The 8,198-nt window shown below is 50.6% G+C and overlaps 3 non-coding genes across 3 annotated transcripts; 2 read left to right on the top strand and 1 right to left on the bottom strand.

The window, feature by feature from the left end:
• Window positions 1-1,938: 1,938 nt before the first annotated feature.
• TRNAT-CGU lies at window positions 1,939-2,011 on the bottom strand. Its single transcript has one exon. It is a non-coding gene; the product is annotated as a tRNA-Thr (tRNA).
• Window positions 2,012-2,987: 976 nt separating this feature from the next.
• Window positions 2,988-3,093, top strand: TRNAL-CAA. The gene is made up of 2 exons: window positions 2,988-3,025; window positions 3,048-3,093. It is a non-coding gene; the product is annotated as a tRNA-Leu (tRNA).
• A 2,191-nt stretch (window positions 3,094-5,284) lies between these two features.
• TRNAS-AGA lies at window positions 5,285-5,366 on the top strand. Its single transcript has one exon. It is a non-coding gene; the product is annotated as a tRNA-Ser (tRNA).
• The last annotated feature ends 2,832 nt before the right edge of the window (window positions 5,367-8,198 follow it).

Below are 8,198 nucleotides of genomic sequence, written 5' to 3'. Positions count from 1 at the left end.
TGCTTCCTCTAAACCTCCGAGAAGCAACCTTTCCCCGGGGTCCGGAGCGAGAGACGGAGCGCGCCGCCCTCGCCTCCGGGCCGCCCTGCCCTGCCGCGCTCCCAGCGCCCAAGTCCTCCGGAGCCCGAATCCTCCCGAGCCCCCGAATCCTCCCGAGCCCCCGGGAAAACCGCCTTCGAAGTCAGAGCCAGGCGGTCCGGCATCTCCTGCGGGAAAACGGCCAGAGCAGTGACCCCTCGCGCCTTACCGCACAGGGAAAGGCGGTGCCGCTCCACCCCGCACACCCACCCCCGCCACCTGTCTGGGCTCCTCTAGAGGCTCATGGCGGAGGGTCTGCCTCTGGACAAAATGCCTCCCCAACGTCCTCGCTTCCTCCCTGGGCCTCTCATCATGAAGGTCAGTTTGGTGTGTGCGTTGGTTTGCTGTCTTGTTCGTTTCTGACCTGGGGACCCTGCCGCTCCCCAACCACACACACGTGAGACGTGCGCCTCCTGGTTTACGGAGTAACTCCTGTCCGTGAGCAGAACCGCACAGCGAAGGGACTAACTGAGCCTGGGGTCTCGGCTTGGGCAAGCCCAGGACTCCCGTGCTCCGCTGTCTCCAGGCGGGGGGCCGGGCTTCTCTGTGACTCCCCTCTCTTATGGCTTCAGCAGTGGATTATGTTTTCAGCCTGTTCAGCGTTTTGATTATTGTCCAGGGTGGACAGGCTATTTCCAAGCTCCTTACCTGAGGAACTGGAAATCCTGTGTTGCTTTTTTTTTTTAACATCACTGAACACAAGACCCTGGAATTGGCAGCTTTTTATCAACAGGAGTTAAAATCACACTCCTGAAAGTCAGTGGATGAACTGCAACTACTGTAGACAGCAACACAGTAAGCATGACAGAGACGGCTCTAGTTTCCAGGTTGCTTTCTTATGACCCCGGATTAAATAGCTTCCTGATGCCTCATCTTGCCGTGGAGCGCAGGCAGGCCCGGAAATGTGCGGGACCGAGCAAGGTCCACTGCCCGATGGGCACAACAGCCGGTCTACGGCACCTGGCTCTGAAAAGACAGCTTTATTTTGAAATCGACTGTCAAGGAGACAAGCTGATACCTGCCTTTCCGATCCAGGGCTCCTGGCGAGATGTAATGGGTTTCAGCACCAGGCCTTCCTGGACAGCGCACCTTCGCCGCCTGCGGTCAGGTTCTGGACGCCCAGGGGCTTAATTTGCACTATTTTCTGCTCTGCACACCCTTTGGCTGCATGGCTTGCAGTTTGGTTCTGTCTCTGAAAAATACTCAGTGTTTTGTCAGAGACAGGATAGGGCCAGTCTGAGCCGGTTCTGTGCTGACAGGAGCATTCACTCATTTTTCAAAAAAACATATTCATCACATATATTTGACTTCCGACTGGCTTGTGGTGATTCAGTCATAAAAAAAGTTTGGATCCTACTATGAAGCGTCATTTTAGTAAGAAAAAGGTGCATCGATTCTTTATTAGTTATGCAATATCGGCTAAAACATATCGGTGAACAAATGGTGTTCTTACCTAGACGGGGTGAAGTGAAACACGAGCTGACTTCGAATGACCAGTAGGACTTCGCCAGAAGGACGGGGGCATATTTCGAGCAGAGAGCAGCGTCGGTGAGGTCGTGAAGCATAAAGAACCCTGAAGACTCCGGGAAACACCGAGAGCCCTACATGGCCAGCAGAAGGACGCTGCTCGGGCCGAGTTTGATGGAGCTGAGTTGCCTGTGAGTGTCTTTAGTGTCAACTTACAGTCAAATTTCAAACAGGATGCTGTACAATGTGAGTGTGCTGGGTTGTCAGGTATCGTTGGCTTCAGATGACACAGCAGTTTGTGACATGGTTTTGAAGAATGTCAGCTTTAGAATTTCCTACTTTTGTCAGAGAATTCATTTCAAGGAAACATTGCCCACAAAAACCAAGGCCCACAGGCTCCAGTGAGATTCGAACTCACGACCCCTGGTTTACGAGACCAGTGCTCTAACCCCTGAGCTATGAAGCCTCGGCTACCGCCCCCTCTCACTCCTTAAAGTAGATCATTTGTGCAATTCTTCAGGTTTTTGGTGCTTTGTAGAAAATGTGACATTCTACTTCCAGTCCCTTTCCGATTTTCTGGGCTGTGGACAAAAAATTCCTGCGCTGAGAGTCTGGCCATCCCCCTCAGTTGTGAGGGTTTGGCTAGGATGGGGCAGTGGCGGGAGCGGGGCTGGGGGTGGGGGAGGGAAGTGAGGAGGGAGGTGGATCGGGTCTGAGGACCAGGCCGGCTTCCCTCTCCACCCGCCTGGTCGAGTCCGGACAGAGGAGCTCTGGTCTCGGGAGCCCTGGCAAAGACACCAGAAAACGGCCGCGATTCACAGGTAAAGGGGCCGTTTGAAGTCGGAGCTCTCAAAAGCAGCAACCACAACGTGCAGAGACGGGTACGGAGACCCAACCGCACTTGTCCTCCCTCGCAGGCTTGTTGGTCAGGAATCTGGGGGAAGCGCCATGGTTTCTGGCGAGTCCACGGGGAGACTCGGGCTGGGGCAGGAACTCCTCCGAAGGACCCTTGACTGTCGGACCTCACAGTCTAGGTGGGTCGAGAACAAGGGATGGGACCCTCTCGTCCAGATCAGGGGGTCGCCCAGTTATTCACTGAGTCTCCCCTGATCCTGGAGCAGCATCGAGCTGGACCTGCCGGACCAGGATTGGGTTACAAAGACCACAGTGACCCTGGAGTCCGGGTCACAGGTGGGGTCGGGCCAAGGGGCCTGGGCCGGGGCTGCTCTGGGCCCAACACCCTGTCTTGGGACTGTTGACATTATCCAGGTCCTCACGGACAGGCCTACTCTCCTGTCTTCCATTTCTCGGTGAGTTCAGAGTCCATCCAGGTCGGACAAATTCCAGAAATAATTCCCCACCCTCTTCTAGGATGCAGCTGGGCGTTGACCGTTGACTGTCCGAGTCTATAATTTCACATTTTGAGACCCTCACTCCGGTGTGTCAGGATGGCCGAGTGGTCTAAGGCGCCAGACTCAAGCTCTGCTTCCCGGCCCTGGGGGTTCTGGTCTCCGCATGGAGGCGTGGGTTCGAATCCCACTTCTGACACGTGGACGTTTTGCTCACTCGCGGTATCTTCCTTAGTAACCCAATCACCCAGTCCTCCGGTTACTCTGACACGATGCTTTGTTCTCGCTCTGTTCACCGCAATTTGTCTGATTGATTCAAATGCGGAGGGCGTTGGTAAGATACTCAGCAGACTTACCCTCCTCCCACTACCACCCGTATCGGACCTTAGGCCAGTGCTGGCATCCGGTGGGAAGACGAGGAGGTGCTGCTAAAAGGTCTGCAATGCACAGGACAGACAGCCTTTGCAGCCAAGAATTATCTGGCCGGAAAAGTCAACAGAGTCCGTCTCACTATAAAGTCCTAGGCTCAGCCGGAAACCCTCACATCCCAGAGCGTAATAACGCGGACAGGAAGCCCCCCTCACCCACACCCCTCACCCCAGGGCGGCAAACCTCTCATCCCAGAGTGGAACGACAGTACTGAACGGAACGTCTCCGGCCTCGGCCACTCCAGTCCACGTAGCACCCAGAAAAGAAAATAATCCTGAAACTCGCAGGACAAAACCCGAGCTCTGAACCGACTGTCTGCAAAAACAGTTTGTTTCCACTTTGCCCTTCACCCAGTGTGAGTCGTCACCACCCAAGTTTTTCTAATCAAAGAGAACATTTATTTTACTTGGCACAAGAGAAATTAATTCTCTAAATGTAGACTCAAGGGCTTTGATGTTGAACTTTGCCTCAGCAACTTTTCCTTGACTCGGCAACTGTCTTTCCCAACGCCTTTCACAATCATGAGCCTTGGGTTTGTTCTTGGATAGTTGATGCTGGTTAGAGGTTTGCAGAATCCATGAGGCTTCTCTACCCCTCTCATCTGCTGACATTTAATTAGACCTTAGAATTTACTTTGCATGCATACTTTGGTAAATAACTATTTTATGGTCTTTTATATTCATAACAAAAAGTTGCAACTTTAAAAAAAAAAACATGTTTTAGGAGCTGTCATGACTGAGGTCTGCCCAAAATATATTCTTACAGGAACAGGCAGAAAATAAAGATTTAAAATATGTTGGAAAATCTTTTAAAGTAAATGGTTTCGAATTTTCCCAAGACTGCCAATGGAAAAGCACATAAGAAATGCTCTGAATCTATGAATCACGGGGTGAGTGATGTGCTCTGACTTCCCATGACAATAGTTCTTCTCCTTATCAGTCAGAGAACAGTTCTTTTCTGGATACAGACACAAGGAACTTGTTTTATTTTTAATTAGGATTCCCCCTGCAAAACTTTGTTACTTCTGGTTAAATATAATGTATTAAGTACAAGCAATTATCTCGGCTTTCTCAAGATGCCGCATGTTCACTAACTCTGGCCTCTCACCCATTAACAGTTTATTGGTCATGAAATGGGGCCTATCTTTGCATCCTCGAACCATATTGTTCTGAATTATTACTGTTCACCATCTGGGAGTTCTGAGGAAAGAACTGTGAGGTACAAACGTAAAAGGGGGAGTGAGGATTGTGCTCTGTGGTTAAATTTGGAGAAAATGAGCCCAGAATTAAACCAGGCAGTCTAATTTTTTAGAAAGCAGCTAGCGTCTCACAGGAAATGAAACTCAGGGACCGGCAATACCTTCCAGTTTCTTCTTGGCACGTCTGGAAAGTGAAATCGTGTTGACATTTGCAAAGCCTTTTCCCAGACGCAATCAGATGAACACACTCACTCGGTGTGAGCCCGGTGCCTGGGGTGCAGGTGGGGATCCAGGCACGGTTTTCAGCATCATCTCTCCCTCCCTCCTCCTTGGGCGCTGGAATCCGAGGGAGCACGTCCTTCCCTGGAGCCCAGAACGCGCAGCGCCGCTCAGCCAGGGCCCGGCCTCTTGCGAGTCCTAGCAGAAGGGTTGGTCCCGTCCCGCCTGAAACCACTTCGGTGCTCAGTGAATTCGGCTCCGTTTCGGAGAGTCCAGCACCCATCGGGGCCCAGTTCACCCGCGAGGCGTCAGGCGCTGGTGGAGGAACCGACCTGACTTCGCTCGGAACAAAGATACCGGTCCAGCGCGCACCTGTGCGCTCAGCCCGTGGCCCTGATGTCGGAGAGCGTGACTCCCCCCACACACCTTATTCCCCCGAGGAATTTACTCGACTTGCTAACACTTGTCATCAATCTTACCGGCTCACTAGCGTACTCCCCGTCATAATTTGAGAACATCTTTCTGGCTCCCGTGCTCTGCACCTGTAGTCGTGGCCGAGTGGTTAAGGCGATGGACTAGAAATCCATTGGGGTTTCCCCGCGCAGGTTCGAATCCTGCCGACTACGTCTGGAGCCCTACTTTATGTTTATGCTAAGCTGCGGCTCAGAGCAGTCCCCACAGAGTACAGTTCCCTGCCTCTCCCCCCTCTTACCCAACAGCCTGGGAACACATCAAAGGCGGAAAAAAGAAGCGTAAAGAAAGGTGATGATCGTTCAGGAGATTCAATTCAGTGTCTTCTGATGGCTGGCAGTTCCAGAAGGAGACAGGAGAAAACCTAGAGGGGGGTTTTATTTTTAAAAATACACGAAACATTCTCAGGACTGCAGGATTTGATGATCCAGATGGAAAGGAGACCCTTAGACACACTAGAAAATATTTCCCTACTTCAAAGTCATGAAGAGATTCCCGTGTTGTTTCTAGAAGTTTTATTTATCTATCTTTCTATTTGTTTAACTTCTACATTCAGATCCACAGACTATCTGGAAGTGGCTTTGTGGATAATGTCAAAGGGGTCAATTTAATTTTCTCCCCTGGCTATACTCATTTGAACATTCCCCTGCCCATTATATTCACAGTTTATGCAAAGACTATTCATTCTCACTATTTCTGAAGTGCTCTCTTGGTCATAAGTTAGGGCATAGAGTGTAGGGGTCTCCGTCTGCATTCTATTTAGTGGCATTGTCTGCCCATGGACCATGTACCATTGTCTTAATTATACTACATTTATGTCTTTAGTGTTTGGTAAAGTAGGTCCTCTAATTTTGCTTTCCTTTTTAAAAATAATTTGGGCTACTTTGGCCCTTTTCACTTTAATATTATATTTTAGTCAATTTATCAATTCCAAAAAAAAGACACCTGATGGTATTGTTACTAAAAATGCACTGACTCTATAGACCAGTGGTTCTCAACCTTGGCTGCACATTAGAATCACCTGGGAATCTTTTTTAAACTCCTGATTTCTGGGCCCCATCCTCCGGAAATTCTGTTTCTTTGTTATGGGGTGGGGCCATAACAAAGTAACAAAAAAACAGAATTTCCAGAGGATGAGGCCCAGAAATCAGGATTTTAAAAAGATTCCCAGGTGATTCTAATGTGCAGCCAAGGTTGAGAACCACTGCTATAGACCAATGTGGGGTAGAGCTGAGATCTTTACAGTTCGGAGTGCTCCAATCTAGGGTATTTCTAGGAACTTTATGTTTAACATAACATATACTGGCATATTTACTTGAATTTTCTTACTGTATGTGGTTGCTTTAAGTCTTTATTTTACATTGATGGGAATGTAAAATGGCTTAAAATAGAGCCTGGTTGAATCCACTGGACCTGGCCTAGACCTGTCTGACTCGGGTCTCTCCAAACTGCGTGGTCAGGAGCCCACATCATATAACCCTTGGAGAAGAGAGAGACGAGGACAACTGGTTTGACTGGAACCTCAGCTTCAGGCGTGGGTGCGACTTTCCTCCTAATAGACAGTATCAAGGCTATGACTCAGCAGCCTGGATGGAAAGAGCGTGCGTCCGTGGCAGCTTTACGCCTGATTTACCGGAGTGATTGTTTCTTATTATCACTACAACCAGGCTAGTGACAGGAGGAAGAAACCCAAATGTGGGGGATTCTTTGGCTGCGGCAGCGCCTTCGATTCCCTGGGATCGTTTGCTACATCTGGGCTCGTCTTGGGTGAGAGGGTGCATCGTGTCCATCCCATATCCCAGGGGGCGGCACACCCACACAGGTCTTAGGAATCTACCGCAGGACCTTCACAGGCCATTAAAGGGACAAGGAAGAAATTGCCAGCTTTGTTTTCTTGTTTTGAGAAACGCCTAAAATGCCGATCCGTGGCCATGAGGCCCAGGCACATTCTTTCCAACTAGTCCAAGCAGCTTCTGTCCTGGGCTCAGCAGCTCACACAGCCAGGGGTCGCTTCCAAGCAGCTTTCCAACTAGTCCAAGCAGCTTCTCTCCTGGGCTCAGCAGCTCACACAGCCAGGGGTTGCCCCATATTGAGGGCAGCCCCACCGCAGGGCCTTTGTGGTTTTTTGTGTTCACACGCCAACAAACCACTTCATTTTCTGTAGCCCGGACCCATAGGCTGCACTACATGGTACATTCTGTGTCTAGAAGGTCTTTCTGCAGAGTAGCACCATCGCTTCTCGTGCCGATCAGAAATGTCCATTCCGACTCGTGTTTCAGCTTTCCCTCTTATCCGTGTGGCGAGACGGCCAGAAGCAAGCGTTTTCCCCGACTTCCCGGGTGGGTTTTGTTTTAGGGTGTGTCAGGCACTTCCTGCCCGTGGACACTAATCTGCTCAGGGAGAGGGTGCGCCTGTGTCTCATTTACCTTCGTGTCTCCAGCACCTCAGCCTCCACAGCGGTTCGATCCACTCGCTAAACACCCCACCCGAAGAAGGCGCTCTCCTTACTTCTTCCCACAGTAGGGACTTTGAAGTATATTCCTCCCCACGAGTCCTTGGGCTTGTTCAGTTCTAGTTTCTCCTCTTCCCGATTCCTTCCTCCCGCTTTTCGGGTTTATAAACATTTTGTAGACCAAGAAGCGACTGCCCAGAGGGACGCCGGCTGCCACCCACCTGAGGCGATAGCTTGTTTATTAAAGAGGTTTTATCTGAATTTTGCAAGAGCTGCTTCTACCCTCCCTTTAAAATTAGGTCCTTGGCTGTTCTCGCTCTGCGCTCCTGGGGTGCGGATGGCGTTTCTTCGGGCGCTGGAGGTCAGACGCAAGCAGTTGTGTCGGGTGAGCACAACCCAGAGTCCGGGGCAGGTCCCATCCCTAGAAGGTGCGCATTGGGAGGCTGTGCGTGGAGTAGACGTTTTGCAAGGTCCTTGTGTTTATCTGCTCGCCTTTTAATCGGCGAGACACCCGGAAGGAGGGGCGTGTCTCTTT

The sequence above is a fragment of the Myotis davidii genome, unplaced genomic scaffold (assembly GCF_000327345.1).
Source record: "Myotis davidii unplaced genomic scaffold, ASM32734v1 scaffold1521, whole genome shotgun sequence".
Classification (NCBI taxonomy): Eukaryota; Metazoa; Chordata; class Mammalia; order Chiroptera; family Vespertilionidae; genus Myotis; species Myotis davidii.
The sequence above is the reverse complement of the archived record's forward strand: the minus strand, read 5'-3'. Positions and strand labels throughout refer to the sequence as shown.